This window comes from Cervus canadensis, chromosome X (assembly GCF_019320065.1).
Source record: "Cervus canadensis isolate Bull #8, Minnesota chromosome X, ASM1932006v1, whole genome shotgun sequence".
NCBI classification, from domain to species: Eukaryota; Metazoa; Chordata; class Mammalia; order Artiodactyla; family Cervidae; genus Cervus; species Cervus canadensis.
The window spans coordinates 75,195,408-75,218,777 of NC_057419.1; positions in this window are offsets into that span (position 1 = coordinate 75,195,408).

The window sequence follows — 23,370 nt, forward strand, 5'->3', positions numbered from 1 at the left end:
ATTCTAGGAATCAGTGAACTAAAATGGACTGGAATGGGTGAATTTAACTCACATGACCATATTATCTACTACCGTGGACAGGAATCCCTTAGAAGAAATGGAGTAGCCATCATGGTCAACAAAAGAGTCCAAAATGCAGTACCTGGATGCAATCTCAAAAATGACAGAATGATATCTGTTCATTTCCAAGGCAAATCATTCAATATCATGGTAATCCAAGCCTATGCCCCAACTAGTAACACTGAAGAAGCTGAAGCTGAATGGTTCCATGAAGTCATACAAGACCATTTTGAACTAACACCCAAAAAAGATGTCCTTTTCATTGTAGGGGACTGGAATGCAAAAGTAGGAGGTCAAGAAACACCTGGAGTGACAGGCAAATTTTGCCATGGAGTACAGAATGAAGCAGGGCAAAGGTTAATAGAGTTTTGCCAAGAGAACACACTGGTCATAGCCAATACCCTCTTCCAACAACACAAGAGAAGACTTTATACATGGACATCACCAGATGGTCAACACTGAAATCAGATTGATTATATTCTTTGCAGCCAAAGATGGAGACGCTCTATACAGTCAGCAAAACAAGACCGGGAGCTGATTGTGAATCAGATCATGAACACCTTATTGCCAAATTCAGACTTAAATGGAAGAAAGTAGGGAAAACCACTAGACCATTCAGGTACATCCTGAATCAAATCCCTTATGACTATACAGTGGAAGTGAGAAATAGATTTAAAGGACTAGATCTGACAGACAGAGAGCCTGATGAACTATGGATGGAGGTTCGTGACATTGTACGGGAGACAGAGATCAAGACCATCCCCATGGAAAAGAAATGCAAAAAGGCAAAATGGTTGCCTGAGGAGGCCTTACAAATAGCTGTGAAAAGAAGACAAGTGAAAAGCAAAAGAGAAAAGGAAAGATATGCCCATTTGAATGCAGAGTTTGAAAGAATAGCCAGGAGAGATAAGAAAGCCTTCCTCAGCAATCAATGCAAAGAAATAGAGGAAAACAACAGAATGGGAAAGACTAGGGATCTCTTCAAGAAAATTAGAGATATCAAGGGAACATTTGAGGCAAAGATGGGTTCAATAAAGGACCGAAATGGTATGGACCTAACAAAAGCAGAAGATGTTAAGAAGAGGTGGCAAGAATACACAGAAGAACTACACAAAAAAGATCTTCACGAGCCAGATAATGACAATGGTGTGATCACTCACCTAGAGCCAGACATCCTGGAATGTGAAGTCAAATGGGCCTTAGAAAGCATCACTACAAACGAAGCTAGTGGATGTGATGGAATTCCAGTTGAGCTATTTCAAATCCTGAAAGATGACGCTGTCAAAGTGCTGCACTCAATATGCCAGCAAATTTGGAAAACTCAGCAGTTGCCACAGGACTGGAAAAGGTCAGTTTTCATTCCAATCCCTAAGAAAGGCAATCCCAAAGAATGCTCAAACTACCACACAATTGAACTCACCTCACACGCTACTAACGTAATGTTCAAAATTCTCCAAGCCAGGCTTCAGCAATACGTGAACCGTGAACTTCCAAATGTTCAAGCTGGTTTTTGAAAAGTCAGATGAACCAGAGATCAAATTGCCAACATCTGCTGGATCTTTGAAAAAGCAGGGGAGTTCCAGAAAAAACGTCTAGTTCTGTTTTATTGACTACGCCAAAGCCTTTGACTGTGTGAATCACAATAAAAAGTGGAAAATTCTGAAAAAGATGGGAATACCAGACCACCTGACCCACCTCTTGAGAAACCTGTATGCAGGTCAGGAAACTGGACATGGAACAACAGACTGGTTCCAAATAGGAAAAGGAGTACGTCAAGGCTTTATATTGTCACCCTACTTATTTAACTTATATGCAGAGTACATCATGAGTAACGCTGGGCTGGAAGAAGCACAAGCTGGAATCAAGATTGCTGGGAGAAATATCAATAACCTCAGATATGCAGATGACACCACCCTTATGGCAGAAAGTGAAGAGGAACTAAAAAGCCTCTTGATGAAAGTGAAAGAGAGTGAAAAAATGGGCTTAAAGCTTAACATTCAGAAAATGAAAATCATAGCGTCTGGTCCCATCACCTCATGGGAAATAGATGGGGAGAAAGTGGAAGCAGGGTCAGACTTTATTTTTGGGGTCTCCAAAATCACTGCAGATGTTGGCTGCAGCCATGAAATTAAAAGACGCTTACTCCTTGGAAGGAAAGTTATGACCAACCTAGACAGCATATTAAAAAGCAGAGACATTAGTTTACCAACAAAGTTCCATCTAGTCAAGGCTATGGTTTTTCCAGTGGTCATGTATGGATGTGAGAGTTGGACTGTGAAGAAAGCTGAGTGCTGAAAAATTGATGCTTTTGAACTGTCATGTTGGAGAAGACTCTTGAGGGTGCTTTGGACTGCAAGGAGATCCAACCAGTCCATCCTAAAGGAGATCAGTCCTGGGTGTTCATTGGAAGGACCGATGTTGAAGCTGAAGCTCCAGTACTTTGGCCACCTCACGCGAAGAGTTGACTCATTAGAAAAAACCCTGATGTTGGGAGGGATTGGGGACAGGAGGAGAAGGGGACGACAGAGGATGAGATGGTTGGATGGCATCACTGACTCGATGGACTTGGGTTTGAGTGAACTCCGGGAGTTGGTGATGGACAGGGAGGCCTGGCGTGCTGTGATTCACTGGGTCAGAAAGAGTCGGACACTACTGAACTGAACTGATATGTTAATACATTTTTTTTTCTCTACTCCTTCTAGATTTTGCATGTAAATGTCCTAAAAATAAATATGTGACCTTGTTGAAAGAAAACACAGAACTCTTAGTACCTGACATGGTATGTGAATATGTACCTACTCTTTAAATGCTTGTTTTATAGATAGATTCAGAGATTTATGAATGAATGGATGGGTAAAGATGAGAGACATCAAGCTCTCAGTTCTACATAAGAGTGTGTGTACAAAGAGGAGACTATTTTAAGCAACAGATTTGGCTTGCCTTCTCATTTATTTAAATTTTCAGTGGTAGTAAAATAAAGCAGCAACTCCCATTCTCAAATGTTTTGCAGATGGATGTATGTGTGTGTATCTGCATATGTGTGTGGACATGAAGTGGAACTAAAATGAAGAGATAAAAATGTCCCATTATTGAGCTCTGCTTTAAAAAAAAAAAGGAGGACCATTATGATGTTCACATATATTCCTATAAAAAGGCATTGGTACTACCCATGAAATTAGCCAACCAGCTGATACTGAATGTAGTCACTTTCTACTTAAATCTTTCTTCCGATTATTAGCCTTTTGGAAGCATTTGCTCAAGCTCTCATTTACATTTTCTTAACTAGAGTTTGATACTATTTTATTTGTGCTGCTTTTCTGATGGCTGACGGTAAAGAACCTGCCTGCAACATGGAAGACCTGAGTTCGATCCCTGGGTCGGGAAGATTCCCTAGAGAAGGAAATGACAACTCACCTCAGGATTCTTGCCTGGAGAACTCCATGAACAGAGGCTACAGTCCATGGAGTCATGACTGAGCTATTAACACTTTCACTTTCACAAACATGATAAAATATGAATATCTGATCAAAGATTTGAAGGTCACACAACAAAAAGAAATGTCTTATTTTCACTGTTCCCTGTTTTATAAGGAAAGCTGAGCACAGAAGAATTGATGGTTTTGAACTGTGGTGTTGGAGAAGACTCTTGAGAGTCCCTTGACTGCAAGGAGATCCAACCAGTCCGTCTTAAAGGAAATCAGTCCTGGGTGTTCATTGGAAGGTCTGATGTTGAAGCCGAAACTCCAGTATTTTGGCCACCTCATGTGAAGAGCTGACACATTTGAAAAGATCCTGATGTTGGGAAAGATTGAAGACAGGAGGAGAAGGGGACGACAGAGGATAAGATAGTTAGATGGCATCACCAACTCAATGGACATGAGTTTGAGTAAACTCTGGGAGTTGGTGATCGACAGGGAAGCCTGGTGTGCTGCAGTTCATGAGGTCACAAAGAGTCGGACATGACTGAGTGACTGAACTGAACTGTTTTATCTGAGATTTTCCATTGCTGGCAAAAAAGAAAAGCAAAAACAAAAAACAAAGATTCTCCAAACATGTCAAAATTGTTTTCTACAGGATCAGAAAAGATTTTTGAATAAAACCAAACTCTAGGACCCTATGTTTTGTTATAACTGATTTTAAACTAAAATAGCAATGACCACAGCATTTAAAGGTCAGGAAATAATGGGTTCAGACTGACTTCTATGTCATCGAGTCTAACTCCTTGCATCCCAGAAATGTTGTACAAAATTCCCCTTTCTTCAGACAAATACTGTTTGGCTGAATTATTCTGCTATTCGAAGTCCTCCCCAGTATGTTCTCAACCATTTTCTCTTCTTCTGTATCCTAAGCTCCAGTTATATTCAACTATCTGGACTTTCCAAGTGTACCTAAGATTTCTTACCTTTTATGCTTTGCTCACAAGACTACTTTTGTTTAAAATATTTTCACTTCATCTCCACTAGCCCACGTTCTGCCCATATCTCAAGATCCAGGTCAAATGCCAACTCCGTGAAATCTTGTAGAGTCGTGCAGAAACTTGTTTATAACTCTATCAACTTTCTGTTCACACTCTGCTTTCTAAGTTAGATGTCTGCTCATTGTCTTTTCACCTTTGCATCCTCTGGTGTCTTGCTCATAGTAGGAACTCAGTAAATATTTCTTGAATACCAATTTAAGTACTGCATTTTTCCTAGATATAGCCAATTGCTAATTCAAAAAACATTTCCTGGGGATACAGCATTGAACATCACAGACATCTCTGTCTTTTGAAAGCTTTCATTCTAGTGAAAGAGATACAAAATAATCAATATATTATTTAGGGAGTGATAAAGTGCTAAAAAGAATGTTGGAAACTCCTTGACAGTGGAGAAGGTATCAGATTCAGCTTTATTTCACTACAGTGCCAATAGATATGATTGTTAGTATTTTCATTTCATAGATAAGGCCCAGAAAGATTGTTATTCAATGTAAAAAAATGATTCCCTTTGGGTCTTTCATTCATTTATTCATTCAAGAAATATTTGTTGACAGCCTACTTTGTGAGGGAGATATAATGCTGAATAATACATGTGCCTAAGGAGCCTTAGTTAAAGAAGGGAAAGGGGTAGAATTAACTATAACCAAAAATAACATGACCTCAGTATCCTAAGAAAGGTATCAATGAAGCATTCTGGCAGTTCAGAGGAGGGGGCGTTTGCCTTTGAGGAAAATAAAAGCTTTAGGAAATAGTTGGGCATTTAAGCTGGGTCTGAATTTCCCCTCATTTATAATGTGAGGACATAATCTCAGATGAGTTCCCACCGAGAGAACTAGTTCTGCCATTTATGTCTAGCATATTACATGAGGCATGACTATAAAGTGGTAGGACTGATTTCCTCATGTGGATCATAAACTGACTTTGCTGGAAGCTCCAAAACAGAAATTCTTGCATTGGTTAGAGCAATGGCAGCATCATTAGAATAAATATATAACTCTCAGAGTTATTACTTTGGAGGAACCACCACTTATTTGACTGTATGGTTTCAATAATTTATAATAATTTGACACCTTATTTTCAGATAAGGATTATTTCGGTTTAACAAGGGTGTTGTCCCTATGTGGTTGAATTATATACAAGGATTTGAGAGGGCACACAGTGATAGAATCCTAGGACTGTAACGTAATCTTCTATATCCCATTACCTTAAGGAAAAAGATAGAGGGAACTCAGGTGAATCGCTATGACATAGACCATTCAAGACTCTTGAGAACTTCCTGAGTAAAATAAGCCTCCTGTGTTCCTACATACAGGAGACCAATATAATGACATTTAGAGTGAGACCACATAACTCTTAGTGTAAGAATACAAGAAATTTGAATGAGCTACATCTCCTTCTTAGATTGCAGTAATTTACAGAATTAAAATAGTTTTACACATATTATGGGACTAAGCCAAAATATTACAATTAAGTCATGTTTTGAAGATTGAAATACAGAGTCTTAGAAATGTACACAAAGATGTGAACATTTTTTTTTTTTACTTAAGTAAGGTTGATTTACAACATTATAATAGCTTCAGGTATACACTAAATAATTCAGTTATTTTTTCAGATAATTTTCCATTATAGATTATTATAAAAAATTGAATATTGTTACCTGTGACACACAGTAAATACTTGTACTTATCTATTTTATGTTTAGTAGTTTGTATCTCTCGATCCCATACCACTAATCTACCAATCCACCTATCCTTTTTCTCTTTGGTAGTAATGTTTGTTTTCTATACCTGTGAGTCTGTTTAACTACTGTATAGAGGTTCATTTGTTTTATTTTTTAGATTCTGCATATAAGTGCTGTCATATAACATTTGTATTTTTCTGATTTACTTCACTAAGTTTAATAATCTCTAGGTCAATTCATGTTGTTGCAACTGGCAATGTTTCATGTTTTTATGGCTAATATTTCTTTCATATATATATATATAGCATCACCTTTCTTTGGGATTGGAATGAAAATTGACCTTTTCCAGTCCTGTGGCCATTGCTAAGTTTTCCAAATTTGCTGACATATTGAGTGCAGCAGTTTCACAGCATCATCTTTTAGGATTTGAAGTAGCTCAGCTGGAATTCCATCACATATGCTAGTTTTGTTCATAGCGATGCTTCTTAAGGCCCACTTGACTTTGCAGTCGAGGATGTCTGGCTCTAAGTGAGTTATCACACCATCGTGGTTGTCTAGGCCATTAAGATCTTTTTTGTATAGCTCTTCTGTGTATTGTTGCCACATCTTCTTATATCTTCTGCTTCTGTTGGGTGTGTATTGTTTCTGTCCTTTATTGTGCCCATCTTTGCATGAAATGTTCCCTGGGGTATCTCTAATTCTCTTTAAGTGATCTCTAGTCTTTCACATTTTATTCTCTATTTCTTTGCACTGATCACTTAGGCTTTCTTGTCTCTCCTTACTATTCTTTGAAACTCTGCATTCAGATGGATGTATCTTTCCTTTCCTCCTTCTCCTTTCACTTCTCTTCTTTTCTCAGCTATCTGTAAGACCTCCTCAGACAACCATTTTAACTTTTTGCATTTCTTTTTCTTGGATACAGTTTTGGTCACTGCTTCCTGTACAATGTTGTGAACCTCCATCCATAGTTTTACAGGGACTCTATCTATCAGATCTAATCACTTGTATCACTTTCACTGTATAATCATAAGGGATTTGATTTAGGTAATACCTGAATAGTCTAGTGCTTTCCCCTACTTTCTTCAGTTTAAGTCTGAATTTGGCAATAGGGAGTTCATGGTGTGAACCACAGTCAGCTCCTGGTGTTGTTTTTGCTGACTGTATATCATTTTTCCATCTTCTGATGTTAAGAATATAATCAATCTGATTTTGGTATTGACCATCTGGTGATGTCCATGTGTCGAGTCATCTCTTGTGTTGTTGAAAGAGGGTGTTTGCTATAACCAGTAAATTCTCTTTGAAAAAGTCTGTTATCATTTGTGATGCTTCATTTTCTTAATTAATTAATTTTTTATTGGAGGATAATTGCTTTACAGAATTTTGCTGCTTTCTGTCAAAACTCAACATGAATCAGCCATAGATATACATATATCCCCTCCCTTCTGAATCTCCCTCCCATCTCCCTCCGAATCCCACCCCTCTAGGTTGATACAGAGCCCCTGTTTGAATTTCCTGAGCCTTACAGCAAATATCCAATGGCTATCTATTGTACATATGGTAATGTAAGTTTCCATGTTACTCTTTCCTTATATCTCACCAGCTCTTCCCCTCTCCGCATGTCCATAAGTATATTCTCTATGCCTGTTTCTCCAATGTTGCCCTATAAATAAATTCTTCAGTACCACTTTTCTAGATTCTGTATATATGTGTTAGAATACAGTATTTATCTTTCTCTTTCTGACTCACTTCACTCTGGATAATAGGTTCTAGGTTCATCCACCTCATTAGAACTGACTCAAATGCATTCCTTTTTATGGCTGAGTAACAGTTGCACTCAACTCACATGCTAGTAAAGTAATGCTCAAAATTCTCCAAGCCAGGCGTCAGCAATGTGTGAACCATGAACTTCCAGATGTTCAAGCTGGTTTTAGAAAAGGCAGAGGAACCAAAGATCAAATTGCCAACATCCGCTGGATCATCGACAAAGCAAGAGACTTCCAGAAAAACATCTATTTCTGCTTTATTGACCATGCCAAAGCATTTGACTGTGTGGATCACAATAAACTGTGGAAAATTCTGAAAGAGATGGGAATACCATACCACCTGACCCACCTCTTGAGAAACCTATATGCAGGTCAGGAAGCAACAGTTAGAACTGGACATCGAACAACAGACTGGTTCCAAATAGGAAAAGGAATATGTCAAGGCTTTATATTGTCACCCTGCTTATTTAACTTATATGCAGAGTACATCATGAAAAATGCTGGGCTGGAAGAAGCACAAGCTGGAATCAAGATTGCTGGGAGAAATATCAATAACCTTAGATATGCAGATGACACCACCCTTATGGGAGAAAGTGAAGAGGAACTAAAAAGCCTCTTGATGAAAGTGAAAAAGGAGAGGGAAAAAGTTGGCTTAAAGCTCAACATTCAGAAAACTAAGATCATGGCATCTGGTTCCATCCCCTCATGGGAAGTAGATGGAGACTTCATATTTTTGGGCTCCAAAATCACTGCAGATGGTGATTGCAGCCTTGAAATTAAAAGATGCTTACTCCTTGGAAGGAAAGTTATGACCAACCTAGATAGCATATTAAAAAGCAGGGACATTAGTTTGCCAACAAAGGTCTGTCTAGTCAAGGCTATGGTTTTACCAGTGGTCATGTATGGATGTGAGAGCTAGACTGTGAAGAAAGCTGAGCACCGAAGGATTGATGCTTTTGAACTGTGGTGTTGGAGAAGTCTCTTCAGAGTGCCTTGTACTGCAAGGAGATCCAACCAGTCCATCCTAAAGGAGATCAGTCCTGAGTGTTCATTGGAAGGACTGGTGCTGAAGCTGAAACTCCAATACTTTGGCCACCTCATGTGAAGAGTTGACTCATTGGAAAAGACCCTGATGCTGGGAGGGATTGGAGGCAGGAGGGGAAGGGGACGACAGAGGATGAGATGGCTGGATGGCATCACTGACTTGATGGACATGAGTTTGAGTAAACTCGTGAGTTGGTGATGGACAGGGAGGCCTGGTGTGCTGTGATTCACGTGGTCGCAAAGAGTCGGACATGACTGAGTAACTGAACTGAATTGACTGAATATTCCTTTGTGTATATGTACCACACTTCTTTATCCATTCATCTCTCTGTGAGCATCTAGGTTGCTTCCATGTTTTAGCTATTGTAAATATTGCTGCAATGAACAATGTGTCTCTTTCAATTTTGGTTTCAATTTTGGTTTTCTCAGGATATATGCCTAAGATTGCTGGGTCATATGGTTGTTTCATTCCTAGTGTTTTAAGGAATCTCCATACTGTCTCCCATAGTGGATGTATCAATTTACATTCCCACCAACAGTGCAAGAGTGTTCCCTTTTTGCCACACCCTTTCCAGGATTCATTGTGTGTAGACATTTTGATGAGGGCCATTCTGATCAGAGTGAGGTGATACTTCATTGTAGTTTTGATTTACATTTCTCTAATAATGAGCAATGTTGAGCATCTTTTCATGTGGTTTGTTAGCCGTCTGCATGTCTTCTTTGGAGAAATGTGTGTTTAGCTCTTTTTCCCATTTTTTGATTGAGTTTATTTTTATGGCATTGAGTTGTACGGGTTTCTTGTATATTTTAGAAATTAATCCTTCAACAGTTGTTTCATTTGCTATTATTTTCTCCCATTCTGAGGGTTGTATTTTCACCTTGCTTATAGTTTCCTTTGCTGTGCAAAATCTTTTAAGTTTAATCAGGTCACACATGTTTACTTTTGATTTTATTTCCATTACTGTAGGAGGTGGGTCATAGAAGATCTTGCTTTGATTTATGTCATTGAGTGGTCTGCCTATGTTTTCCTCTAAGAGTTTTATAGTTTCTGGTCTTACATTGAAGTCTTTAATTCATTTTGAGCTTATCTTTGTGTGTGGCGTAAGAAGTGTTCTAGTTTCATTCTTTTACATGTAGCTGTCCAGTTTTCCCAGCACCATTTATGAAGAGGCTGTCTTTGCCCCATTGTATATTCTTGCCTCCTTTGTCAAAAATAAGGACCCGTAGGTGCATGGGTTTATTTCTGGGCTTTCTGTCTTGTTCCATTGGTCTATATTTCTGTTTCTGTGCCAGTACCATACTGTCTTGATGACTGTAGCTTTGTAGTATAACCTGAAGTCAGGAAGGTTGATTCCTCCAGCTCCATTCTTCTTTCCCAACACTACTTTGGCTATTCGGGGTCTTTTGTGTTTCTATATGAATTGTGAAATTTTTTGTTCTAGTTCTGTAAAAAAAAATGCCATTTGTAATTTGATAGGGATTACATTAAATCTGGAGATTGCATTTGGTAGCATAGTCATTTTCACAATACTGATTCTTCCTCCCAGGAACATGAATTATTTCTCCATCTGTTTATGTCATCTTTGATTTCTTTTGATAGTGTCTTATCATTTTCTGTGCACAGTTCCTTTCACTCCTTAGGTAAGTTTATTCCTAGATATTTAATTATTTTTGTTGCAATGGTAAATGGGTTGATTCCTTAATCATGCTTTCTGATTTTTCATTGTTAGTGTATAGAAATGCAAGTGATTTCTATATATTGATTTTGTAACTTGCAACTTTGCTAAATTCACTGATCAGCTCTAGTAATTTTCTGACACTATCTCTAGGGATTTCTATGTACAGTATCATGTCATCTACAAACAGTGAGAGCTTTATTTATTTTCTGATCTGGATTCCTTTATTTCTATTTATTTTTTTATTGTTGAAGTTAGGACTTCCAGAACTATGTTGAATAATAGTGGCAATAGTGGACACCCTTGTCTTGTTCCTGATCTTAGGGGGAATGCTTTCCATTTTTCACCATTGTGAATAATGTTTGCTATAGGCTTATTATACATGGCCTTTACTATGTTGAGGTACGTTCCTTCTACACCCATTTTTTTAATAGTTTTAATCATAAATAGGTGTTGAATTTTGTCAAAGGCTTTTTCTGCATCTATTGAGATGATCATATGGTTTTTATTTTCAAGTTAATATGGTGTATCACATTGATTGATTTCCATATATTAAAGAATCCTTGCATCCCTAGAATAAACCCAACTTGATCATGGTATACAAGCTTTTTGATGTGTTGCTGAATTCTGTTTGCTAAAATTTTCTTGAGAATTTTTCCATCTATTCATCAGTGATATTGGCCTGTAGTCTTCTTTTTTGTGTTGTCTTTGTCTGGTTTTGGTATCAGGGTGATGGTGGCCTTGTAGAATGAGTTTGGAAGTGTTCCTTCCTCTGCAATTTTTTGAAAGAGTTTTAGAAGGATAGGCATTAGCTTTTCTCTAAATGTTTGATAGAATTCTCCTGTGAAGCTATCTGGTCCTGGGCTCTGTTTTTGGGGAGATTTTTGATTACAGCTTCAATTTCAGTGCTTGTAATTGGGTTGTTCATAATTTCTCTTTCTTCCTGGTTCAGTCTTGGAAGAATGAACTTTTATAAGAATCTTTCCATTTCTTCCAGGTTATATATTTTATTGCCATATAGTTGTTCATAATCCTTTGTATTTCTGCATTGTCTGTTGAAACCTTTCTTTTTTCATTTCCAAATTTCTTAATTTGATTCTTTCTTTTTTTCTAGATGAGTCTGGCTAAGGGTTTGTCAATTTTGTTTATCTTCTCAAAGAACCAGCTTTTAGTTTTATTAATCTTTACTATTGTTTCTTTCATTTCTTCTTCATTTATTTTTGATTGGATCTTTATGATTACTTCCCTTCTACTGATTTTGGGTTTTTTTCCTTACTTCTTTCTTCCTGTTAGAACTGTTTTTGTTGCATCCCATAGATTTTGAGTTGGCATGTTTTCATTGTCATTTGTTTCTAGAATTTTTTTTTATTTCCCTTTTGATTTCTTCAGTAATTTGTTGGTTATTTAGAAACGTGTTTAATCTCCATGTGTTTGTTTTTCTTACTGTTTTTTTTTTCTTATATTTGATATCTAGTCTCATAGCATTGTGGTCAGAGAAGATGATTAATATGATTTCAATTTTCTTAAATTTAATTTGTGACCCAAGATGTGGTCTATCCTGGAGAATATTCCATTACACTTGAGAAGAAGGTATATTCTTCTGCATTTGGATGGCATGTCCTGAAGATATCAATGAGCTCCATCTCATCTAATGTATCATTTAAGACTTGTTTCCTTATGAATTTTCTGTTTTGATGATCTGTCCATTGGTGTGAATGAGATGTTAAAGTCTCCTACTATTATTGTGTTTCCTCCTTTTATTTCTGTTAATGTTTGTCTTATGTATTGAGGTGCTCCCACATTGGGTGCATAGATATTTACAATTGTTGTGTCTTCCTCTTTGATTCATCCCTGGATCATTATGTAGTAGCCTTCCTTATCTCTTGTAATATTATTTATTTTAAGGTCTATTTTGTCTTATATGAGAATTGCTACTGCAGCTTTCTTTTGCTTCCTATTGGCATGGAATATAGTTTTCCATCCTTTAACTTTCAGTCTATATGTGTCTTGATGTCTGAAGCAGGCTTCTTGTAAACAGCATATATATGGGTCTTGTTTTTGTATCCATTCAGCCAGTCTGTGTCTTTTGGTTGGAGTGTTTAATCCATTTACATTTAAAGTAATTATTGATGTGTATGTTCCTATTGCCATTTTCTAATTGTTTGGGGTTGATTTTGTAGATCTTCGTCCTTCTCTTGTATTTCTTGAGTATATAAGTCCCTTTAACATTTATTGTAAAGCTGGTTTGGTGGTACTGAATTCTCTTAACTTTTGCTTGTCTGAAAAGCTTTTTATTTCTCCATTAATTTTGAATGAGATCCTTGCCGAGTACAGTAGTCTTGGTTGTAGATTTTTCCCTTTCCGTATTTTAAATATATCCTGCCATTTCCTTCTGGCCTGCAGAGTTTCTGCTAAAAGATCAGCTGTTAAGCTACGGGGTTTCCCTTGTATGTTACTTGTTGCTTCTCCCTTGCTGCTTTTAATATTCTTTATTTGTGTTTAGTCTTTGTTAGCTTGATTGGTATGTGTCTTAGCATGTTTCTCCTTGGGTTTATCCTGTATAAGACTTTTTGTGCATCTTGAACTTGATTGGCTATTTCTTATCCCATGTTGGGGAAACTTTCAACTATAATCTCTTCAAAAAATTTCTCATACCGTTTCTTTTTCTATTCTTCTTCTGTGACCCCTATAATTTGAATGTTGGTGCGTTTGATATGGTCCCAGAGGTCCCTGAGACTGTCCTCAGCTCTTTTCATTCTTTTTACTTTATTCTGCTCTTCAGAAGTTATTTCCACCATTTTATCTTCCAGCTCACTGATTTGTCCTTCTGCTTCAGATATTCTGCTATTGATTCCTTCTAGAGTATTTTTAATTTCAGTAATTGTGTTGTTTGTCTCTGTATGCTTATTCTTTAATTCTTCTAGGCCTTTGTTAATTGATTCTTGCATTTTCTCCATTTTGTTTATAAGGGTTTTATCATCTTTACTATCATTATTCTGAATATTTTTTCGTGTAATTTTCCTATTTCTTCTTCATTTATTTGGACTTCTGTGTTTCTAGTTTATTCCTTCATTTGTGCAGTATTTATCTGCCTTTCCTTTTTTTTAAGTTATTGTCTTTGAGGTCTCCTTTTCCCATGCTTCAAGGAAAGTTGAATTCTTTCTTCCTTTTGGTTTCTGCCTTCCTAACATTGGTCCAGTGGTTTGTGTCAACTTGTGTATAGGGTCATATTTGTGCTGAGTTTTTGTTTTTTTGTTAGTTTTTCCTCTGATGGGCAAGGCTGAATGAGGTGGTACTCCTGTCTGCTGATGATTTGGTTTTTAATCTTGTTTTGTTTGTTGTTTAAATGAGGCGTCTTGCACAGGGTGCTACTGGTGGATGTGTGAAGCCGGGTCTTGTATTCAAGTGGTTTCCTTTGTGTGAGTTCTCACTATTTGATACTCCCTAGGGTTAGTTCTTTGGTAGTCCAGGATCTTGAAGTCAGTGCTCCAACTCCAAAGGCTCATGTTGATCTGTCAGGGACGAAGATTCCAAAAGTAGTTTGTTATGTCATTAAGGGAAAGTATAACAAATATCTAAAACCAAGAAACTAAAGATGAACCCCAGACAAATGACAGTTACAAAATCAGGCAAATAATAATTAAAATAATGGAATATACACACATACATATACACCCATGGGCAAAGTGAAAACAGTTCAACAAAAATAAAATACAGTAGGCTGATACAGCAAACAAGGGAAATCAAAAATTATATTTACCAGTTAAGAACAAAACTAACTTAAGCACAAACTGGAAAATAACACTCACTAAAGCAAGGTGCCAAGTGGGGAATAAAGCAATGAAAACAAAACTAACAAGTATGTTGAGAGGAAAGGAAAGAAAGAAAAGAAAGAATAGATGTGCAAAGTTAAATAGAGGTAGATAAAGAAGATTTATATATGTTAAAGGTTAACTGCAAGGAGAAAAGAACAGTAGGAAAAGCAAACAGGGAATAAATGTAGAAAAATGATAATAATAGCTTTAAAAATTTAAAAACTAAAACTAAAAAAAGAGAAAAGAAAAAGAAAGAGGAAAACTCCCCGGAACTGCAAAAGCCCAACATAGAAGCAGAGGTTTATAACATTAATAAAAAATGTGACTGAGGAAAAAGAAAAAGAAAAGCTCAAAAGCTTATTTGTATGTCTTAGTGCCAATAAAATCAACAACTACAACAGAGTGGGGAAAAGGAAAAAAAAAATCCAGAAATATCTGCAGAACAGGTCAAAAAATAGTAATAATAATAAAGGTTTTTCTTGAGTTATTGCTGCCAGAGTCCTTTCCCATTCTGGGAATCACAGTTCACCTAACCTCCCTAGGATGCCCTCCAATGCTGTACTGATCTCTAGGCCTGCTGTGGGGGCTGCTCAGATTCTAATCTGGTCCTACTCCTGTGTGTTCTTACCTCCAATGTCCACAGCTATCAGAGCTAGTGCATTTTCTTTTGTGGGAGCTTCCAGTGGCCTTTTGTATATTCCATAGACACAGAGTCTGCTTAGTTGATCATGTGTATTTACTCTGAAGCTTGTACAGCTGGTTGGAAGGTTTTGGGTCTTCTTCCTTAGCCATACTGCCCCTGGGTTTCAATTGTGGTTTTATTTCCACCTCTACATGTGGGTCATCCACTGGGGTTTAGCTCTTGAGACTACTCTGGAGAGCTTGGGTTTGCCCCTGTGAGGGCCAGGTGTGAAGTGGTGCAACTGCTTGGGTTTCAGGGGTTCTGGCAGCACCAGGTATTCAGGGTGGATGGCAGCTAGGGCAGCAGGAAATACAGTGCTCTAGAAGGGTATAGCAACCAATATTGGCCAATAAGCTCCAGTATTCCTGCCTGGAGAACCCCCCCTCTCTAACAGAGAAGCCTGGAAGGCCACAGTCTACAGGGTCGCAAAGAGTCAGACAGAACTGAAGTGACCCTGTGCGCATAAACAAAAAACTTCTTCTTCTTCTTTTTTTTTTTTTTTTTTGCCTATGGCAGCTCTGCCCCAGTGAGAGTTGAGCGTGAAGGTGGTGCAGCTGCTTGGCTTGCAGGGACCATGGTGTCACCAAGTGTTTAGGGACACAAACTGCCTCCGTGGCATGAGTTATTGCCCTATCAGAGTCTTTTTTCTAGCCTCTTGTAGCTGGCCATCAGAAGGCCTCTTTGGCCAGTCTTTCTCCATAGCTCCGCCCATTCAGGCACTTAGAAGACTCCCTTGTCTGGGGTCCTTCTGTTGTTTGGCACATCAGGCACATAGAGGGGCCCCTCTGACTGGGGTCCTACTCTGTAGATTGGCACATAAGGCACTTAAATGGGCACACCGGGTGTGGTCCTACTCTGTAGTCCAATACGTCAGGTGTTTGATGGACCTACCTCTCTATTGCTCAGCTGTCAATGATGGTGTGTAGAGAGGGAAAGGCTGTGGTGATGGCTCCAACCCCTACACGTTACTCATCAGTATTGCCTTGCTTCTGAGGCTGCCTGGCTTTCCTCCACAGGCATTTCCCACTACAATCTCCTCTCACATCCCCTCAATCCGGCACTCTGCAGTCAACAGCAGCCCTCGCACCAGGATTGCTCCACAATCCCTAAACTCCAGCTCCCAGCCACTGCCCCTTCCATGAGACTCGTGTTCCTGCTCAGCATATGTATGGCTTTTGCAAGGACTGTCTGATTCTCATTCCATTCAGGTTGCCACAGATCAGCTGTTTCACTCTCAGCCTTAAATGTTTTGCCTCTGACTGGAACAATTGCTCCTCTGTGGGGATCGGACCCCTGCTCCAGTTCCTCCACTTGCCAAGTGTAGGTCCAGCCCTACGAATACTCCTGTTTTCTCCCCCTAGTTCCTTGGTCCTACCGAGTTTTACATGTTTCTATATATTCTTTTGCACTGGTCATGTCCTCCTGTCCTCTTTCAACTGGTGTTCTGCATTCACTTCTGTGTCTGAAGGTGTATTCCTGATGTATCCATGGAGAGAGTTGTACTCCATGTCCACCTACTTCTCTATCATGTTCTCTGTGCTGCTTCATTTTGTACACCAAGGCCAAACTTGCCTGTTATTCTAGGTACCTCTTGACACCCTACTTTTGCATTCTAGTCCCCTATGATGTACTCTGCCAAAGAATGCTCAAACTACTGCAAAATTGCACTCATCTCACACGCTAGTAAAGTAATGCTCAAACTTCTCCAAGCCAGGCTTCAACAGTACATGAACTGTGAACTTCCAGATGTTCAAGCTGGTTTTTGAAAAGGCAGAGGAACCAAAGATCAAATTGCCAACATCCACTGGATCATCAACAAAGCAAGAAAGTTCCAGAAAAACATCTATTTCTGCTTTATTGACTATGCCAAAGCCTTTGACTGTGTGGATCAAAATAAACTGTGGAAAACTCTGGAAGAGATGGGAATACCAGACCACCTGACCTGTCTCTTGAGAAACCTGTATGCAGGTCAGGAAGCAACAGTTAGAACTGGACATGGAACAACAGACTGGTTCCAAATAGGAAAAGGAGTATGTCAATGCTGTATATTGTCACCCTGCTTATTTAACTTATATGCAGAGTACATCATGAGAAACTCTGGGCTGGAAGATGCACAAGCTGGAATCAAGATTGCTGGGAGAAACATCAATAACCTCAGATATGCAGATGACACCACCCTTATGGCAGAAAGTGAAAAGGAACTAAAGAGCCTCTTGATGAAAGTGAAAGAGGAGAGTGAAAAAGCTGGCTTAAAACTCAGTCTTCAAAAAACTAAGATCGTGGCATCTGATCCCATCACTTCATGGCAAATAGATGGGGAAATAATGGAAACAGTGTCAGACTTTATTTTCATGGTCTCCAAAATCAATGCAGATGGTGACTGCAGTCACAAAATTAAAAGACGCTTGCTCCTTGAAAGTAAAGCTATGACCAACCCAGATAGCATATTAAAAAGCAGAGACATTATTTTGCTGACAAAGGTCCGTCTAGTCAAAGCTATGGTTTTTCACTGTTAGCCTGTTAGCCTTTTCTCTGTTCACTCTGTTAGCCTTTGTCCTGCTTTATTTTGTATTCCAAGGCCAAATAGCCTGTTACTCCAGATATCTCTTGAATTTAAACTTTTGCATTCCATTCCCCTATGAGTAAAAGGACATTTGTGTGTGTGTGTGTGTGTGTTAGGTCTAGAAGGTCTTGTAGGTCATCATAGAACTAATCAACTTCAGCTTCTTTGGCATTAGTGGTTCGGGCATAGTCTTGGAATACTGTGATATTGAATAGCTTGCCTTGGAAATGAGAGAGATCATTCTGTCATTTTTGAGACTGCACCAAGTACTGCATTTTGGACTCTCTTGTTAACTCTGAGGGCTACTCCATTTCTTCTAAGTGATTCTTGCCCACAGAGTAGATATAGTGGTTATCTGAATTAAATTCGCCCATTCCAGTCCATTTTAGTTCACTGATTCCTAAAATGTCGATGTTCACTCTTACCATCTCCTGTTTGACCACTTCCAATTTACCTTGATTGATGGACACAGCATTCCAGGTTCCTATGCAATATTGTTCTTTACAGCATTGGACTTTACTTTATCACCAGTCACATCTACAATTGGGCATTGTTTTCAGTTTGGCTCCATCTCTTCATTGTTTCTGGAGTTATTTCTCCACTGATCTCCAGTAGGATATTGGGCACCTACTGATGTGGGGAGTCCCTCTTTCAGTGTCCTATTTTTTGCCTTGTTGTACTGTTCATGGGGTTCTCAAGGCAAGAATGCTGAAGTAGTTTGCCATTCCCTTCTCCAGTGGGCCACATTTTGCCACAACTCTCCACCATGACCCATCTGTCTTGAGTGGCCCTACAGGGCATTTCTCATAGTTTCATTGAGTTAGACAAGTATGTGATCCAAGTTATCAATTTGGTTAGTTTTCTGTAACTATGGTTTCCATTCTGTCTGCCCTCTGATGGATAAGGATAAGAGGCTTATGGAAGCTTATTAATGGGAGGGACTTGCTGTGGGGGAATCTGGGTCTTGCTCTGATGGGTAGAGCCATGCTCAATTCAGTTCAGTTCGTGTCCAACTCTTTGCAACCCCATGGACTGCAGCACGCCAGGCCTCCCTGTCTATCACCAACTCATAGAATTTACTCGAACTCATATCCATTGAGTCGGTGATGTCATCCAACCATCTCATCCTCTGTCGTCCCCTTCTCCTCCTGCCTTCAGTCTTTCCCAGCATCAGGGTTTCTCCATTGAGTCAGTTGTTCGCATCAGGTGGCCAAAGTATTGGAGTTTCAGCCTCAGCATCAATCCTTCCAATGAATATTCAGGGCTGATCTCCTTTGGGATGGACTGGTTGGATCTCCTTGCAGTCCAAGGGACCCTCAAGAGTCTTCTCCAACACCACAGTTCAAAAGCATCAATTCTTCGGCGCTCAGCTTTCTTTATAGTCCAACTTTTACATCCATACATGACTACCGGAAAAGCCATAGCTTTGACTAGATGGACCTTTGCTGGCAAAGTAGCATCTCTGCTTTTTAATATGCTGTCTAGGACCATGCTCAGTAAGTCTTTAATCCAATTTTCTGTTGATAGGTGGGGTTGTGTTCCTGTCCTGTTTTTTTGGCCTGAGGCAACCTCTTTCTAAAGGACTTATGCCAGGACTGGGTTTTTTCAAGTATCTTTTTTGATAAGATAAAAAAATAATCAACCCCAGGGGGCTTCTCTGGCAGTCCAGTGGTTAAGATGCTGCATTCCCAAAACAGGGGATGTGGGTTTTATCCCTGGTTGGAGAACTAAGATCCCACATGCCAAATGATGTGCTCACCACCATCACCAAATAAATAAGCCCATATTTACACTCCACCTTTTTATTAAATCTGAAAAATAAAAAGAGAAAATAAACAAATTATTAGAAAATTAAAGAAATTGGAGCCCAAAAGAAGATGGAAATTGCTTAAGAACTAATAACTAACCAATATCAGAGGCCAGGACAAAAACTCAGATATTCTTTCACCTAGACTAACCCTTTTTCCTGGTAACTTAAGTTGCCTTGCAAGGGAGCTTTACAATTTTGTTGGTGAACATGTTAAAAATGTTACCATTTGCCTTTTCCTTACCCCAGAACTCTGAGATGCTTGTCCCTACCTCTTGTGCTGTGCTTAGTCGCTCAGTCACATCTGACTCTTTGCGACCCCATGGACTGTAGCCTGCCAGGCTCCTCTGTCTATGGGGATTCTCCAGGCAAGAATACTGGAGTGGGCTGCCATGGTCTCCTTCAGGGGATCTTCCCAACCCAGGGATCTAACCCAGGTCTCCCACATTTCAGGTGAAATCTTTATGGTCTGAACCACCAGGGAAGCCCCAGGAAAACTCTCATAACATTTAATTTAAATCCAAGTTCCATATAGCATGGAAATCTCTGGACTCTTAGTCAACTGTCCTCTCCCTATAGGAGAAACAAGGATCTTTCATTCTTCGATCCTCCCTTAACACACATAGACTTCCCTGGTGGCTCAGATGGTAAAGCGTCTGTCTACAATGTGGGAGACCTGGGTTCGATCCCTGGGTGGGGAAGATCTCCTGGAAAAGGAAGTGGCAATCCACTCCAGTATCCTTGCATGGAAAATCCCATGGACGGAAGAGCCTAGTGGGCTACAGTCCATGGGGTCACAAAGAGTCGGATACAACTGAGCAACTTCACATACATACATAACACACATAGCTGCACAGTGGGTATTTGTAATCATGTTGTCGACCAGAAAATATACCTATCACTCCTTGAGTCAAAGTAGCTTTTGTGTTCTTGGAATTTCCTGCTGCAGAAGAACTCTGCCTAGGGTTCTGACCTTCAGGGGAATTGTGTAAGACACATATTATTAGTGGAGCTTTTCCCTGGATCTGGTGTACTGAGGTAGTTAGCTGTGAGTATTTTGTCCTCTGCTTTCTCACCATATGCATGCTTCACATAGACACTCTTACATTTATTTCTGATTTGGGGGAAAGTAAGGACACCTTGTCATCTGTTTGATTTTACTACATTCATGACCCCATGACTGCTTCCTAAAAAACAATGTTTGTCTGGATTATATTTATTTCTTTCAGTTAAGTGTTAACTAGAATTTCCCTTTAGAAAATGTCATGCTTCTCCTGGAGACAATTAGCCTCCCCAGGCCTGAGAAGCCCAACTCTGTTACTTTTTACCTATTACAGGAACAGTGGAAAGAAATGGGTAACACTGACTATGGTGCTGTTTAATTTGTTTAAAGTAGCTTCCAGTTTCTGATTTACCATCTCAAAAATTGATTTGTAGCCATATATGAAGCAAAAAAATATTCTTTTTACGATAGCATCTGGATTATAAATAATTTTATTGGCGTAAAATGGCTAGAACCATCTACAAAGCTTTTATGAGATAAAAAGTCCTATACTTCATGACTGTTCTCATATATTTTTTGGATGGTGCCCATCAATAAAGGCCACTAAATAGCAGAATCTGGAATGGGTAGGTTTGAAAAGACTAAATAATTAATGTTATATTGGAAATTATTCTAGCAGTCCTAGGGGAGATTGCAAGGAGATATGTGTATAGGGAGGGCAGGAGCAATTCAAGAAAAACTCAAAGTAGTAACTCTTTTCTTCACTGAATCTAGCCACATGTTAAAAACTCAGCTCAATATGTTTTTACTCTGCATTATTAACTCATTAAGGCTATACCCATGGAATATAGAATGGGAAACTGGCTGCAGAGTCCTGCCATTAGCACTATTCAGATAGCTCTCTCTACTGTACTGAGTAGCCCACCTATAGAGTGAAATAGATGACCATTTCCATGCACTGATGTGAAGAGCAGTAAGAGGCATTCCATCTTCAAAGTGCTACCTTTTCCTTAGCTTGTCGCTTCTTTCAATAAAGGATTAAACACCCTTGTTAGAATATAAATATTATCTGAAATGGGGAACATATTACACAATCATCAGTCTCAACTATCACAACTGGTTTTTCCTTGAGCAGGATTCTGAGAAAATGGAACAGAGGACAGGCAAATGTTGATGGGTGGAGGGTAGTAAGGAATTGAGTGGTGGTAAGTAGGAAGAGAAAATTGGAAATGATTTTTTTTTCTGCAATGGGAAAGAACTGATATAGAGGGCACGGAAAGTTTAGAGATCTCCCCAAAACAAAAAAGGTAATATAAGACTTTAGTCTTGACTTCCTTCACCATATCAATTTACCTACTTGGACACACTAATTTGTGGTATACATGCACATCAGCCTAGAAGTCAGGACTTCCTGATTCTCTGGCTATGATCCTGATCATAACGAAGAGTTACAGAGGTAGCTGCTTTTTCCTTCTTCGTTAATAACCCATTAACAATGGAAACCTTAATGTTTCTTCTGCTGAGCAGCCGCAAACTCTGCTTCTATCACCATTATCTTTGTTAGCTTTTTTGATTGTTATTCATGATCAGCTTGGCTACTTGCAATCAAACTTAAATGGATTTAACCTTGACTTTATGCGTAACTGATGCTAGTTATACTAAAATCTGAATCTTAAAATTTACCAGCAAACTGCTTAGAATTCCAAAGGGGTCTATAGGCCTCCCTATAACCCTGCAGGCATAGTGAGCAGTGAGGTGAGAAGATCTCTAAATTTCCATTGCCTTCTTCTTGCAGTTGTATATGCTATGTGCTTAAATCTTGCCTACACGCATGGAAATAAGAGTGAAGATAATAGGAAAGTTCTTACAGTGAGGAACAAACTGTCAGATGAGTCTTCAGAGAAGACACAGACAGTTTCATGCATAAAGAGTTCAGTTTAGTTCAGTTCAGTCACTCATTCGTGACTGACTCTTTGCAACCCCATGAATCACAGCACGCCAGAACTCCCTGTCCATCACCAACTCCCGGAGTTTATGCAAACTCATGTACATCGAGTCGGTGATACCATCCAGCCATCTCATCCTCTGTCATCCCCTTCTCCTCCTGCCCCCAATCCCTCCCAGCATCAGGGTCTTTTCCAATGAGTCAACTCTTCGCATGAGGTGTCCAAAGTATTGGAGTTTCAGCTTCAGCATCAGTCCTTCCAATGAACACCCAGTACTTCAAATGAACACCCAAGCTTTTTCATTCCTCTTCACTTTCTGCCATAAGGGTGGTGTCATCTGCATATCTGAGGTTATTGATATTTCTCCCAGCAATCTTGATTCCAGCTTGTGCTTCTTCCAGCCTAGCGTTTCTCATGATGTACTCTGCATATAAGTTAAATAAGCAAGGTGAAAATATACCGCCTTGGGTACTCCTTTTCCTATTTGGAACCAGTCTGCTGTTCCATGCCCAGTTCTAACTGTTGCTTCCTGACTTGCATGTAGGTTTCTCAAGAGGCAGGTCAGGAGGTCTGGTATGCCCATCTCTTTCAGAATTTTCCACAGTTTGTTGTGATCCACACAGTCAAAGGCTTTGGCATAGTCAATAAAGCAGAAATAGATGTTTTTCTGGAACTCTCTTGCTTTTTCGATGATCCAGCAGATGTTGGCAATTTGATCTCTGGTTCCTCTGCCTTTTCTAAAACCAAGGTGAACATCTGGAAGTTCATGGTTCACGTATTACTGAAGCCTGGCTTGGAGAATTTTGAGCATTACTTTACTAGCATGTGAGATGAGTGCAATTGTGTGGTAGAAA